Source organism: Toxorhynchites rutilus, chromosome 3 (assembly GCF_029784135.1).
Source record: "Toxorhynchites rutilus septentrionalis strain SRP chromosome 3, ASM2978413v1, whole genome shotgun sequence".
NCBI classification, from domain to species: domain Eukaryota; kingdom Metazoa; phylum Arthropoda; class Insecta; order Diptera; family Culicidae; genus Toxorhynchites; species Toxorhynchites rutilus.
In genome coordinates, this window is record NC_073746.1 from 28,283,024 (window position 1) to 28,300,375 (window position 17,352).

Genomic DNA, 17,352 nt, shown 5'->3' on the forward strand with positions numbered 1-17,352 from the left:
ATACTGGATGTTGAAGCTTATAATTAATTTGACGATCTACTAAAATTGTTTCGCGAAGCGTTCGCACTCCTCACTCTGTGAAAGCATTCATTTGTCGGCCCTTGTGATTGCTATTGAATATTTGTATCAAAGAGTTTTATTATTAAAATTCTTCAATGTTAGTGCTCGCCGGCAATAATTTCGTAGTTCTATGTTAACAGTGCGGTCGTATCTTGAACATCACCCTTCTTTATTTATCTTTTACTAGCTAACCCGGCAAACTTCGTCCCGCCCATTTACTTGATTAATTCTCGAGTAATGCAGATATTTGTGTTTTATTTGTATGGCAGCCACCCCTAAGAGAGGGGGGAGGGGTATCTAACCACCATAGAAACATTCATTGCACCCTAAAGTTTCCATATGCCTAATTTGGTTTAATTTGCTTGATTAATTCTCGGGTAATGCAAAAATTTGTGTTTCATTTGTATGGCAGCCCCCCTCTAAGAGAGGGGGAAGGAGTATCTTAACACCATAGAAACATTTATTGCATCCTAAAACCTCCACATGCCAAATTTGGTTTCATTTACTTGATTAATTCTCGAGTAATGCAGAAATTTGTGTTTCATTTGTATGGCAGCCCCCCCTTTGAGTAGGGGAAGGACTGTCTAACCATCATAGAAATATTTATTGCACCCTAAAACTTTCACATGCCAACTTTGGTTTCGTTTGCTTGGTTAATTTCCGAGTAATGCAGAAATTTGTGTTTCATTTGTACGGCAGCCCCCTCTAAGAGAGGGGGAAGGAGTATCTTATCACCATAGAAACATTTATTGCATCCTAAAACCTCCACATGCCAAATTTGGTTTCATTTGCTTGATTAATTCTCGAGTAATGCAGAAATTTGTGTTCCATTTGTATGGCAGCCCCCTCTAAGAGAGGGGGAAGGAGTATCTTATCACCATAGAAACATTTATTGCATCCTAAAATCTCCACATGCCAAATTTGGTTTCATTTGCTTGATTAATTCTCGAATAATGCAGAAATTTGTGTTTCAATTGTATGGTAGCCCCCCCTTAGAGAGGGGGGAGGGGTCTCAAAATATCACGAAAACCTTCCCCGGCCCCAAAAACCCCTACATACCAATTTTCATGTCGATCGGTTCAGTAGTTTCCGATTCTATAAGAATCAGACAGACAGACAGACATCACTCTATTTTTATATATTTAGATAGATAGATAGATAGATTTTCTTTGTGGCCCGCGACACCATGACTAACACGTGTTTGTGGCCCATATGAAAAAAAGGTTGAGTACCACTGCTGTAGAAAAATCGGAAAATTTTCGGAAACCTCTAAAGGAAGGTCAGAAAATTAGGAAAATTGAATTCCCATATGTTCTACACATACATCATGATAAGCGTTGTTATTCCATTTGATGTTTGCGCCAAAGAAATTGATCTTTGTACGAAAGCGGAGTAGGATTTTCAGGCAATATAAGAAATAGAAATTTTATTATAAACTATAAGTTAAACATGGAAATACAGTTCGGACTCAATCATATACAGTTTGGAAAAAAAAATATTTTTTTTTTATATTTCAAATATGACTTATTTCAAGAAGAAATGAAACATTTCAACGTTAAGGTGTAATTTAAGTGGCTATTACATGTACAGTGGGGTAAAAATTGTGAAATTTGAAGATTTTACTTGAATTTTCACGAGGAATTGTTTATATCGATATTGCAGTCAAATTAAGAAAAATAGAAGTTGGGTGTCAAAGAAAAAATTGTAGAACAGTTAGAGAGCTTCAATTTAAAAGATAAAAACAATCTAGTTTAATATGAATTAAGATTAAAATTATAATAACACATTAAAATCATTAACTTTAAAGTTTTTCACATTCAAAATGTTATTAAAATTCACTAATTTAGATGTTCCAGTACTATATCCTAAACTAAATTTTCTCATTTTTCAAATGTAAGCAACAGAATCAACTTCCGTGGCGTACTTTGTAATGTAGAGACAGTTTGAGGCAACAAAGTCCGGAACAAAAAAAAATATCTATAACTCTGTCATTGCTGAAATTCGAACATATGCGTAGAAGAATTTTTTCATCAAATATGATCGTCTATCACCTCCTAAGAGAATCTGGAGAAATTTATTTTTTTCATGTGAGAAAGGTGTTTTCTGACTAATTCCTCTTTTATATTCAAAAAACGAAAAACATATGCAAAAAAAAAACCAATAAAAAATTTTTTTTTGACTCGATTATATACAGGATTCGATTATATACAGTGAAAAGAAAACAAAAACTGCATATAATCGAGTCGGCGCTGTATGTAAAATTGAGGTCCACAATAATATGAATTCAAAAAATATTCAAGCATTTAATTTTTCAAAACTCGAACTAAACAACTGGAACTTTTAAAATCTCTTAGCGGACGGAAGTTTCGGTACATTCCTAATTCATATATTGTTGGTGTTTGCATGCTTACTCAAAATTTTGTCTATATTACGATCGCGCCAAATTAACGCATATCCGTAGAGATAGGTATACTACATAGAGATATTTAATAATTTTTGTAGAAAATTAATTTAAAAAAAAATTAAAGAAAATTTTTTAAAAAATATTTGAAAGGACACGAAATTTTTTTTTAAATACTACTTATTGGATCGAGAATATTTTTATCTATCTTTAGCAATATTTTCGTTAAATTTATTAATTTCCCTCCTACAACTTGCATACATTTTGGCCCATAACTTTTCTCAGACCTTTTTCCGGCCAACGAAAATTTGGCTGAAGATGGATAAAAATATTCTCTATCCAATAAGTATTATCTAAAAAAAAAAGTTTTGTGTCCTTTAAAATATTTTTTTTCAATTTTCTTTAAATTAATAACTTTTTCCCATACAAGTTATACTGGTTTTGGGCTATAACTTCTCTTGGACCCTTTTTCGACCAATGAAAATTTTGCTATAGATAAAAATATTCTTGTAACAGCGTTTCGCTCTAGAACTGTATGCCCCTTGGTTATAGCGGAACGCAATACGATGCGTTTAAGTGTAGTGACAGAGTGAAATGTCAGGGAAAGTAGGGAGGCATTGTTCATAAAATGTAATAGAGTCATTGTTTGAGCACGCGAAAAATTACAAATTAATACAGTGGATTTTGAACCGAAAATTTGCATAAACGTTTGAACTTTGAAGTAAGTTTCAATTTCTAATTTATTGAGTTAGTAAATTCCTATTTAAATATTTTCCTGAATAGAATTCTAGGACGTTTCTCAATATTCTTAAAATTGTATTTGTTGGAACTAACCTAAAAAGGAGGAGATTATCGATGTAAGTTACACGCAATCAATTGAAATCCCTAAACTATAAATAAAATATAGCTTTTAGCACAAATTATCACCTAAAACGCAAGGTGTTTGTTTGCTGAGAATAATATTTCCTCCCCGTTCCAATAATTCTATATCGAATAACTACTATCTCGAGAATGTGTTTTGGGTCCTTTCAAATAACTTTTTTTTAATTTTCTTCAAAATAACTCATTTCTCCCATACAACTTGGCCTATAACTTTTTCCTGTCACGATCAAGAAAAAAATAATTATGTGGAGAGATGAATGATTCAATTCTCTATCTATGATTTTGAAAGACGACGAATTTCATGCCAACTCGACTGGCCGTTGGCATCACTATCTCAGATAGTAGCGAAACGTTGTGTGTGTAAACACATGGGTCTTTTAAACAACTTTGCATGCTTGAAATATTCAAAAAAGAATTAGACTACTGTTTTAAAAGAGCCAAAAAATTTTCTTGATTTTATTTTCTACAAATTTTAGGTCAAAGGCATTCAAAGGTGAAAAGATTTTCTAACAACAACTTTTTCATGTTTTCATTGAAAAAAATATAACTAATCTTAATTTTGTTTAAAGTTAAGATATAGTGTATTCGACAATGTTTTATATCTTATTAAAATATGAACTTTCGTCGAAGACGTCAACTTCCTATCTTTTATAGTTTCTGGAATATAGGACATTTTGGTATGGAAACCCCTGGAAAAAAATAATGTTTCACTCATTACATTTTTGTGTGTAAATTCTTGCACTTGACATATTCTTGACATGTTTCTGAATAGAAAAAAGTTAGCAGAGCATGTCAATTGTGATACATTTTGATACATAAAAATGTTACGAAATAAACATTAATAGTAATTTTTAGAAGAAAAACATGAAAAAACTCAAAACATCAAAAAATTTGAAAAAGTTGTTGTTAGAAAAAAAATTTTCCCTGTAAAAGTGTCCATCTTCCGATGTATGGACGACTTGTTGGAAGTTGTAAGGGCTATTCATATACATTTTTGAGAATTTTAAAAAATACGTTTTTTTTTGAGAAAAATGAATTTTAATTTTCAAAATAATTTTCTTTCAGCGAATTTTTTTTTCAAAAAAATGTTTCTTATTATTTCATGAATATTTAAACGAGTTTCTACATTTCTTCCTTTGACTGAAATTGGGAAGTTATTATAGTTTTTGAGTTATAATTTTTTGTGAAGAATCAAGAAACAATTTTAGGCTTTAATTCTAGTCTAATTTTTTTTTGTTTTTGAATATTTTAAGTATGCAAAGTTGTTTAAAAGACCCATGTATTTACTCCTACAACGTTTCGCTGCTATCTGAGATGGTGTAACTCCTAAGACGAGTTGGCATGAAAATCGTCAGATGTTACTTGATAAACAATCAATTTATTTCAATTAAAATAATTCATTATTCATGAATTCCAGCTAGACGTTGAACAGAAACTTGCAACAAAAACTTTTATCCGCTAACTTCACACAAGTCCGTAAAGAAGGAACGCGAAAACGAGAAAACTCGTGAGCGGTCCGTAAAGTGTTAAGTAACCTAGTGTTACTGATTTTCGTACAATTGAATATGGAACCATCGCATTCTATTTCAATATATTGAACCTGATAACAGCTTTGTACCTAAGGGTACCTAATACATTTAGCTATTCAATATTCAAATAACATAGTTTGAATCGGGGATAAAAAAACGCTAACACAGCGAGATTCTAGAGCATTGACATGAAACAAGGTCACTCGAATATCAATTATCCGGATGGAATATTTACCCGAATGATAAATAACCCTTTATGAGGATGAATTAAATATTCAAAAAAAATGAAATTTTGTTAATAATCTTGATAATATATTAAAATCAGTTGAAAACCATGTGAAAAAGGTGCTCGTTAGTTAAAGAAGAACTAATTTTCTGAAATCATTGAATTCAAATATTTACATTTTGTAAATCCAATTCCAATACTTAGAACATAAGAATAAACGCATAACAAAAGTCACAATATGTGGTAAATAATTTGTTATGTAACATTTCCAGTATAATTTTGATGTAAAGATGGATTAACAAACTTCAGACACGAAAGCAGGCGATTAATATTTATTATCATTTTAACGATTTATCAAATTAGATTCCATCCGGAATGTCAGCAGCGCTGAAAAACAACATAAACACGATAAATCAGCGAACGGCGAAGTAATAATTTGGGTGCCATAAAATTCGAGCCAAATGGAGCGAAAAATGATCAAATTATCCATCGCTTCCACGTTTCCTCCACCGGGAAGTTTGCGAGTATACGTCGTAATAAACGGAGCATTAATTAGCATCCAATTACTGCGAGACGTCGCGAGTTTGCTAATCTTCTGTTGTTGGTGTAATCGCTAGCCAAGAATTTTCCGCCATTATGATGACACGCACTGATTAATTAAATTTATTCTGCCCTAAACAACGAACAAACGTCGATTTGCGTACAGTCACATGTTGGTATCGTTTCTCCATCGGTGCATGAAGAATTAACACATGGATCATTGTACGGATCACATGGAATTAGCATACATCTCGATGACGCTCTGCACTAAAATTCGTTTGATGTTAAGCTCCAACACGGTGAACTTTTTTCACACACCTCCACATGCAAATTGCCTTCACCTCGTTAACGAGTTTTACGATGCTCCCCCAACCGTGATGGGACTCAAATTATACTCCCCGCTTCAAAATTGGATGTGTTCCCTCCTCTCCCCCCATCATACCCATCATACCCGTAGACACGAAGTGGGATTCCCCAGTTTTGGGCTGGGTGTGTCTCTCCAACTGAAAACAAACCCTCACCGCCATCATTACGCTGTTTCTGTTCTGCTGGCATGACTACCGATGGCTGTGGCGCTGTGTTTAATACACTTTCGGCAAGTTTAATGCATACGCCAACCGGGGACCGATCATGGATTGGTCGTTTGTGCTTTTGCCTCCGTCGAAAATTCTGTTGTTGTTTGTTCATGTTTACCTTTCACTCGCATACGAAATTGTGCTCTCGTTTTTAGCTCTTTTCCCCTGTCTATGACAGACCCCAATTAGATTTTTGGGAGTTCGTCGACGTCGTTACGAACCAACGCATCAACCCACCCACCAACCAGAACATAACGAAAGGTCTTTCATCGACATCGACGGGTGGGTAATGTCGGGGACATAACCGAAGTGACGTAGGACTATACAAAGGGGACAGCTTTTGCTAAATATATATTTTAAATATATTGTTTTATTTTCTTCTCCTACGTGAATACCTACCTATCTACCTGAAAAATGGATTAGTTTACTGTTTACTCTTTATGAACATGTTGAAAGAACCTTTGGTGTTGTGTTTTTGCGTTTTGTTTTACAAACTTTCTCAATTTTTTATCACTGTCTTATAGTTGATTCTTGATTTTTTTCCGAAGGCTTTGTACTTATTGAATGTTCAACGCCGGGCATCTTTCGGCGTATGCACATATCGTACAATCAAAATGATGGCTGTGATAGGAGATGCATAGGTGGTCATCAGCTCATTCACTATCATATATTTCACTATTGAGCACATTACCGTACCTTAAACTGTTTCCGTGTTTCGGAGACGAATGAATTGTAAGATTTGTAGTCTCCGCAAACAATGTAAATAAAAATGAATAAGAACTGAGGTTTTGGAGACGAACTCTACGATCTGTCGAGAAATAAACGAGCTATAAGCGTTCTGAAAAACCAACAGTAAATACAGGGACGGATGACCTTCGGATTAATGTCCTTTAAAATAAGAACAGAGCAGCAGGAAATACATAGCTCATCATGTTGCTCCTTAGTTATTTTTCTATACAATGCAGATGTAACGTCAGTCAATTTTCAACATCAGTTATCAACCAAAGAAAGCAGTTCTTGCTACCGAGAAAATTCGTTAATGCCATCCTGCATACAATGTGTTGTAATTTAAAGCCACTTTTAATTCGGAAACCATACATGGTTTTGTGAAAACTGAATGATCAATTTAAAAGACCCCAACCACCAATAAGTTCAAGAACAAGCATAAACAAAATAAATCAGTTTATATTATATGTCATATTATGTCACTTTAGAATGCATTGGTATTAATAACTCTTCTTTGAAAGGTTTAATGGCCCTGAAAAGCGTCGTGTTTTACGGTGGCTGGTTTTGCCACCAAAGCAGTCTGTATAAACAAACTTTTTCCTTCTTCTACCTGCTTCCGTTTTGCGATTGCGTTTGCCACTCGCTGAAACTAGTTGTTGCCACCGAACCGAATGTGCCCTGTTCTGTATGAGGGTTTTCTTATTGTTGTGAGCAGCTTTGCAAGCCAACTCGAGCACTCCGGCGGCCGAAATTCTAACACCGCTATTAGGTATACTGGTGCTCCGGCACCAATCCGTTGATGTGATGTGATATGAAACGATGCCATACAACCACACTGATTTACGGTATGAAAGAGAATGATATATTTTTCTTCTTTCTTTCTTTCTTTGTTTTTAAGAGGCTTTAAACTTTGCAGTTCATTCGCCTCTAGCCCAGTGAAGAGCCACAATAAAACCAGCCCAGAGGGGACTGGCGAAAGGGGAACCAAAAAAATCACTCATCAAATCTGTCCGCTCGACTCTCGGTTAAAGAAGAAGGTAGGAAGGGATCCTATGCTTCATAAGATATTTAATATATGCTGTAAAGAAAAGTAAATATTTACTGATCCGAGGACCGAAGCAGTGACGAAGCACAAATGACCTAGACTCCAAGCGCAGGGCGTGTTCCAAAAACAAAAAAAAACACAAAAAAAAGGCCCTTCTCAGGAGGATGGGAAGGAAAGGAGTGGAAAGGATTTGGGTGGGATTAGAGGAGTGGAAGGGAGTGGGAGTGGTATGGGAAGGAAAGAGGGGAGGAGTAGGGTGTGGGGTGGTTGTGAAATGAAATGAAATACAGTTTGAATAAAATATAGTGGTTTTGAATTTAATGGTATATAGTAGAGCTGAAAAATGGAGAGGTTTATTTAATGAATTTATCCACCTTGGTGATTCAAAACCACTATATTTTTCAGCGGATCCGCGCCTTTTGTACTCTAGCGGTACACGCTCACAGGATAGAGACAAATCGGCAGACTCAGCCAAAGGGGCGAGTCCAACGAGACGAACGAAAGAGCGTTAAAAGGCAGCGATGCCAAAAAAATACATCCATTACGATTTGTTCGCTCGTTGGATTCACATGCAGGCTAAAAAGGGTCCTTTTCAGGATCACAAAATTATCTTTAATCTAAAGAGTTTATTGTTTTGTTATCACTCGATATCCCCATCTTGTTCGGCTAAACCTTCCTGTTTAGCGATTGCGTTTGCCACTCGCCACAGCTTTCACAGTTGGAAAATTTTTTCCCATCCAGCTTGTGACATGTTGTACAGTAAATTATATTTAATGCGACGTGCCGAAACACCACTCAGTGTCGCATTGGAGGCGATTTTAACCTGTAATTGAACATTTGCGATGACAGTGGTACAGTGTCGACTTTCAATGTGGGGTCATAATTTGGACCTCGAACTCTATGTTTACAAAAATGTCCAACCAAATATGTCGCATTACAGGTCCGTCCAATTAGCTGAATGTCGAGCTAAATGTAAATTACTGTACTTTCAATATAGAAGCAATTTAAAAATTAATGTAAATTGAATAATCGGGAAAGTCCCCATCTATCAATAACCTCAGAACAACTGCCAAATTCACATACTCATCAGGCAAACAAATTATGAAAAAATCAATTTGTGTTTTATTATTATTTTGACTATTAGTTTAGAAAGCATTGAACTGTATTTCGTAAACTCTTTTTTGAAAGGTTTAATGGCCCTGATAAGCGCCGTGTTTTATGGAATTTTAGAAAACTTAGTACTCGTGGTTTTGAAAAAAAAACATTTCGAACGCCCTCGATGCCGCCTTGTTCTGGATTTGCCACCAAAGCAGATTGTATAAAGAACAAACTTTTTTCTTCTACTACCAGCTGCCGTTTTGCGATTGCGTTTGCCACTCGCCACTCGCTGCAACTGCCTGTTGTCTTGATGTCCACCGAACCGAATGTGTTCTGTTCCGTATGTGGGTTTTCTTATCGTCGCGAGCAGCTTTGCCAGCTAACTCGATCACTTCGGCGGCCGAAACTATATAACGCCGACTAGGTGGACTGGTGCACTGGTACTAACGCACTCGGCCTAGCTACCCTTGCGGGGAACCAACACAGGCCAACTCGGTTCGAGCGGGATTTTGCCTTTCCCTTCACTTTTCCTCCTTTGCCATGTCCAGACATGGCTGCTTGGGTTGGTTTGTTGATGTGTTGTGATGCGAACCGATGTGGTGTACGGTTTGAATGAGAATGATCGTTACGGCAGCGGAACGGGGATTTTTAAGCTGACTGGCTGGCTCGAGAATTACGCATGTGTGAGACTGCGACCAATGTTTCGTTCATTTTTTTTTTCTTTTTCCTTTCCGATCGTGCTTCATTCTATTTCGCTGCTGCTCTGGTTGCCCGTTTTGGTCGGTACGATTTGAGGAGTACACAATGGACCAATCAAAAATGGGAACATAGTGCATTTGGACAATGCTTGAAATTTCACAATTATTCAATTATTTATCTCAAGGAAAATGAAATGTTATTCATTATGATAGATGCGTAGATATATTTCCTATCAATTGATGCAAAAACCTTTGCGATCTATTGAGAAATGCTCGAGTTATAAGCGTTCCAAATCTTGCATTTTTTCCTACTTGTTCAGTGCCTAGATTTCCATTTCACCCCCTATATCTTCCGGTTAGACGTAGTCCTACGTCAAAACACGGCAACTGATTTCCACTAATTTGGCTTCGATCTTCTCGATATTCCACGGCGTATGCAATGGAAGCTGTGGGAGTTGAAATAAAAATGAAAAGCTCGAGCTGTGCCTGTGCTAATTCAATTTGTATATTCAATTATTCCACTTGTGGAAGCCCTCGTGCTCTGCCCACATAGCTTGGGATCGGGATCCAAACCAACATGACATGTGTTAGAGGTTGTTTTTATGTTTGGATTTTTTTTTTCTCGAAATTTTCGGGTTACGAGCGAATTTATGTCAAGCTCGTTTCGGTGTTTTGCTTTCATCCGAATCGATCGCAATACTGTGAATAATGAAAATTAAACATTTACGTTCTGTGTAACTTTCCGAAAATGTAAAATTGCGCTTTTCCATGCCAAATGGCGGATTGATTGTTTTCAGTATAAGAGACCAAGTAAATTGTACATGTGGATGTTAAAAGTATTTTAGCACAAGGATTTTCAGACAAATTTTTATTATGAATTGTATCTTATAAGGTTGGTTAAACGGGCGCAGTTTAAATACTGTGCCTTCATTCAGTATCTTGCTTCCAGAGATTCTCATGTGCCCCTATGCACAAGAGAGACTTCAAAGTACATCGCTACACCTTACACGATGAGATGAATACAGCTGCCAAGTTCTGGATTCAAGAAAAGTCAAAACATTTCTTCGGTGACGGTATGAAAAAACTTGTCCCACATTGGGAGAAGAAAAGCTTTCATATACTTGTCCGAATAACTTTTTCCAACCCTCCTAACATGTGTGCATTACTTCGGTATTTTGGGGTGAACTCATTCGTAGTTTTTGAATCAATGAATTACTATTTAATGGTAGCTCAGTGACAGCACCTCGCGGCATGCAGAATTTGCACAACACACCACACACCATGTGCATCCCTTCCACATTGCAACTATGAGCCAGCCATCGCTAAAGCACGCTATGCTCGACGGCATAGAGATGCACGTTTGTCGCGGCACGGCATTCAGTTTTGCGTGAGCCGTGGTGCAGTGTAAATCGGAGACCAGCAGAAAGAGGAAGAAAACAACATCAGCAGCAGCAATGAAACTGCACCGTCGGCAGTAAGAAGTTGCACCGCCGGCAAGAAGAAGATCGTTTCGGTGCTACTCCATAAAAGTAATGCGCCCACAGCGGAGCGCATCAGTCGTCATAAAACCATCAAACAGTGAACATCACAGTGAATTCAAATAGAAACAAGAAGAGAAAAGTTTTAAATAAAATGAAAGTGTGAAAAGTTCAAGTCTCCGGTGTTTGCGTCCGATCGCCGGAACATCCAGTTCTCCACCTCTGCCACAACCAAAAAGAGTAAAAGTTTTCAAAAGAGTTTTGGGAAAGCCTTTCTCAAGGCTCTACGAGTAAAAGCGGTTGCTGCTAGCCAAGCTAGTCCAGTCCAACTGTGTCGTTGGCTTCATGAGGCGAAGCCAACCCAAGGAGTCCGGCCCATTTGCCCTCTTGGGAAGGAACAAAGCGGTTCCTGCTTCCACCCGGCTCGGTTTCCGCTGGGAACGCGAGCACCCTTATCGACCAGCGCAATTACAGTCCACTGCAGCCCCAACAGAGGGTTTTTGGGTATGAGAAATGTTTCTATGATGGTATGAAACCCCTCCCTCCTCTGGAATGAAGAGGGGGTCCCATAAAAATATTACACATATTTCAACCAAAATGATTCCAACCAAACATGACAATTGAAAGTTTTCGGAAAACTCCGAAGGGAAAATTCGGAAAATTAAATTCCCATATGTTCTACAATTACATAGTAACAAGTGCTGTTAGTCCATTTAATGTTTGCGCTAGTGAAATTGATCTTTGTTCGAAACTGGAAATGGATTTTAATGTGATGAAACGCGCTCCTATATCTTCTTCTATCTGTACCAATAAAATAGTATCACCGAATGTGTTGATAAGAGTAGAACTCGAGGAAGGAATTGTCCGATTTAGGGCTATCTTTATTCTATCATATTTTCTGTATCAAACATTTATTCCATGTAAAGGAGAAACATGTTGTTTGCAAGTGGTTGAAAAATCTTGAACGAGAATTGTGTCTGAAAATAATCTGATATTATAATGATGAGTTTTGTTAGAAATACTAGGAATTTTATAGTAAAAGGTAAAATCAACGGGGTCGAATAGAAGATCAATCAATGAACAGTTCTGCGATTGGACCCATGAACTTGCTCATAGTAAGAAAACGTGAATGTTTGAAGGTATTGATTACAAAAAACTAATTTTGGGCGGGACGAAGTTTGCCAGGTCAGCTAGTTTATATTATTGATCCCATTGTTTAGAATTGGGATTAATCTCAAGAATTAAGGGAATGAGATGAGACTTTTCATCATTTATAAAATTAGAATACAGCGCGGACTCGATTATATACGGTCTCTGATTCCTTTTCACTGTATATAATCGAATCCTGTATATAATCGAGTGAATTTTTTTTTCTTATTCATTTTTAATGCATGTATTATACGTTTTTTGAATAAAAAAGAAGAATTTGATTTTTGATTCATCCCCTTAAAATCAGAAAACACCTTTTCCACATGAAAAAAATAAATTTATCCAGATTCTCTCAGAAAGTGATAGATGATCATATTTGATGAAAAAAAATCGAATTCCAACAATGACAGAGTTTTTTTTTATCCCATTTATTTATTTGAGGCTCATTAGCATTTTAGCTGTAACAGAGCCGAATTTTAATCGTGTACATGTCACATGGTTATCATATCTATAATTAGCACATTACACACAGTTGCCATTCGCCAGTATTCCTTCTATATCATTACATATGGTACATTCACACAGTAGCCATTCAGGCGTAAGAGTATTCTTTCTGTTCTTCCATTATCCAGCTAGACCACCGGACAGCGGAGACAGTTGATTGATCATTGTTGAGTTATTTATAGAACAGCAGCCCGATGTGTCTTGCAGAGCAGAGCAGTTGTATGGATGAATCGATCTTATTTCGACCGTGGAGCGATCTCCATCGCTGATGATTGTTGCGTGGACGTAGCTATTCTGTAACAACACAAAGATGGTCAATGAGGGCCCTGAGTTTTGAACTCACGATCGCGAACGCGCAACCATTGTGGCTACGGAGACCCCCAATGACAGAGTTATAGACCCTTTTTTTTTGTTACGAACTTTGTTGCCTCAAACTGGCTCTACATTAAAAAGTACGCTACGGAAGTCGATTCTCTAGCTTCCACTTGAAGGATGAGAAAATTTAGTATAGGATAAAGTAGTGAAACATCTAAATTTTATAACATTTTGGAGGTGACAAACTTAACAGTTAATAATTTTTAATGAGTTATTATTAATATCATTTCAAAAATTTATATTAAACTAGATTGTTTCTTTCAATTAAATTGAAGCTCTTTAACCGCTCTACAATTTGTTCTTTGACACCCAACTCCTATCTCTCTTACTAAAACCGATAAGCCCTTTTTCCTTCAACCAATACGAAATACAAACAAGTTTTTGAAATCTGCATTTTTAGTTCGAATACATTTCCAATTTCACTATACTGACCAGGGCTCGGCATAGTCATAGTCAGCTGACTATCTGACTGACTATATCCGTATCCAGTCGGAAATGACTTTTGGCTTCTTCACGCAGTTTCTCCGCTTAAACGACTAAACAGTCAGTCGGACGTTTAGTCGCTATCGCCCTCTACCGACTCTACTATATCATTTCATTCTTCCCAGTCAAATTGTTTTAATGGCATTTTGAAGTGACTTCCCCAAAACGAATACGTTCCTCTCTCTCTCGCCCATGTATGCATGCATGCATCGATGTTTGAGTTCAACGTGGTTTGACATACGCTACAGGTGAGCCAGATTTGTTTTGTATCGTACACAAAAATTACTCACACGAATAAAATTGCGTGCAGTGTGTGTGCGCTATTTTGCTCGCTATTTACAAATACTAAGGCGAGGACCTTTATAGCACACTTGATAAATGTCTAAATTCGTTAGTTTGAGTTCAAAATGGGTAGATAATAAACCGCCCATTGATGGGGTAATTACCTTTTTTGCATCAGAAATCAAGTTTTCGTTCCTCTTTATATGGACTTAAAATAAGATTGCGTACGCGGGTATAAAATTAGTGTCAGGGGGAAATGGAAGTGTGGATTGAAGTCAGTTGAATGAAGAGACAGATTTGTATTCATGAGTCGCGTCTGTTACAATAACCACTGACTGGACTAATTCACCAGTCATCCTCGCTAGTCAACGCTAGTCAATTCATTTTCTAGTCAAGTCACTTTTTGTTGACGTTCCAGTCGAAGCGAAGCTACTGAGAGTAGAGTCGATCTTCATTTTTCACCTTTTTTGAACATGTTGGGAATGACACATTTGATTTCTCTGCTATTATCCTCATGAAGCAAACCAATTGGTAGAAAACTGCTTCTCCAAAAATCAAAGAAATTATTTACAGCTCTAATGCATTTGCACGGCAACCGTTGTTATAACTAGTCGTAGAACATTTGAAAAACATTCCAATTTTAAAATTTGAGTAGCGCTAATTTCACGTTGAAAATGTTTTATTTTGACAAAAAAAATAAAGGCGGTCAGTTCGAAACGATTATGGATGTTAGCTTCTTTCTTGGGACAAAAATGATGCGAACTATTGGGAGATAAATATATTTCAAAGTTAACTGTAGATTCCAGAGCATCTTTGAAGGAATATCGTGTTAAATTCAATAAAGGGCCCTACATAAATGTTGCCACACGATGAATGAATGAACGTTTCAAAATGCACCGAAACCAAAATAATGACTCAGAAGCATTATCAGTGATTTTTTAACAACACTATCTGATCTCTGGATGATAATCAATTAGAAAATTTTCCATCAATGTTATATACACATTCAAGTTGAATGAAAACTGTCGGTAACATTTCGAATATATTCAGACCATTTGGTTAGAATGATTTGCTCCATTTCAGAAAACATTTGTCGTAAAACTTTGCAATTTCGGGGAAAAATTGGAGAACAACTGTTGTAAAACACTGGATTTTCTTCACTGCAAGTACGGTGAGATTACTTCAACCATTCAAATTAAGGAGCTTAACCTACAACAATTTACGCCATCATCTATGCTGCCCAAAATGCTATCGAGATCGGCTCCGGATTAGCACCACCCGTATCAATAAGATTTATGCTCGCACTCGCTTGGTTACCAGCATTAACGACGCTCGTTCCGAATTTCGTCTTCATGCCGGAAGGGCCTTACGTGGGCGCGCAATCAGTCCAATGTCAAAAACCCCAACCGAACGACTCTACGCCTGATTTCGAGTTATGACCCGATCAGAGGGGACCCAAAACGGCAGCTGGAAAAACCACATCCCCATAAAGCAAAGGCAGACATCCACGGCGACCGCGTCCTGCACTCCCTCCACCCATCACATCGACTCGTTGTCAGGCAATCCGAACTTAGGCGCGAGCGCGCGCCCCCGAGTGTCCATAAAACGTGAAAAAGTGCTTCGGCTGTTTTGTGTTACGGCCCGCCTTGGGAATCATAAACAAGTCAGCTGCAAGGGTAGGTAATATTTCATCCCACCCCCGGCCGGGGTCCGGGTGCACACACTGTCCGGGGTGAATTAAATGCGGGGGGCTGACCCTTTACCATATATATATCCCGACACGCTCAACACGCTCGCATTGCATTTTCAATGAACTCCCGAACCAGCGTTGACGAATGGTTGGGATATGGAAAAGCATAAACGCAAACGGGTTGTTTTCATTAGATGCTTCCACATTTAATTTAATTTAGAGCGCAAGAAGGGATGGGGGCGGCCGAGAAACGGGGGAAGACGACGGCGGTTTGAATATATCCTCTCGGGAATGTTTGTTCCCTTGGCGGAAATTGGACGAGCGAACGAACTCGCCGGAACCGTACGAAGTGAGCATGGCAAGAGCAGCATTCTGCACTTTCTCAAATATGCCCCGAAAGCGTATTGTGTTTCTTGTGAATGAGCGACTTTTTTTTGTCCATCTTGACCCAGAGTGGATACAGTTTTTACAACAGGTTGGGAACATTCAACGGGAAGTAATTTTTTAATTAATGCGCGCTGGAGGGCGGAATGCGACTTTTGTTCATTATGTAGATTGAAACTCTCACTGTTTGTGTTAGAAGCTGGGAAGAAATATTTAGCAAAAATATAATCAACAAATTATGAATTAAATTGGGTAGCTATTGAACGAATTATTTTTGGATTTCAGAGTCTGTGTACAAGTGTTTCTCAACCAGTAATACGTTCTGCCAACAAGTACCGCAAATGGATCAATGAAACGCACAATATTCAATTGACCAGAAAGTAAAGATAGTGGTCAAGTTAGCTTCCTTGGCAGGAATATATGGAGGGGTAGAATGAAAATGTAAACACTGAATTATCTCACTTTTGTCCTACAAGGACAAAAATGAAAGAATTCGAATGTTTATAACTCTAGCATTTTTTTAAAGATCACAAAGATGTTTGCATCAATTGATAGGAAGAATTTCTACCAATCTACCACAATGAATAACATTTTATTTTTCTTGAGAAAAACAATTGAATAATTGTGAAATGTCAAGCATTATCTAAACAATAAAAACTCAAAATAGATTATCTACAATAGCACAACATCGGGTCCTTTTGAATATTAACATTTCATTATTATTTCAAAGCGTAATAAAACTGTTGAATTATTTTCCAATTAATTCGAAATTAGATTAGAATTAGCTAGGCAAAAAAATCCTCTATTATTATAGATTTTTTTTTGTAATGATGAAAATATTCGATTTTATCTTAAGCACATAAAAATTATGGAATTGTTACATGATGTGTTGTTTCTCGAACCTCCGTGAACATTTTTACTTGTGTAATATTTGTTTAGAACGAGTTTCACCGTAATAACTGGAGCATCGAAGACGTTGAGAAGTACCAATGTAGTGATCAACTTTGAGTTTATAAATCCGAAAAAATAATAGAGAACATTACATCTGATTTTTCTTATCGAGGTTCCTTAGCTAAACAACATGTCACAATTTAATTTTTCTTTTCAAATAAACCAAATGAATCATGAATCACCAGCTACAAGGAATTTTTTGAGTTTTTTTAAACAGAAAACTAATTTTTGGTAGAATTTACAATTGAATAAAAATTATGATAGAGTACTTTTTTG

The 17,352-nt window shown here is 36.9% G+C and overlaps 1 protein-coding gene across 9 annotated transcripts in view; it reads right to left on the reverse strand.

The window, feature by feature from the left end:
- Positions 1–17,352, reverse strand: part of LOC129777510 (histone-lysine N-methyltransferase 2D) — a 578,056-nt gene that overhangs the window by 540,567 nt on the left and 20,137 nt on the right. The window lies entirely within an intron of this gene.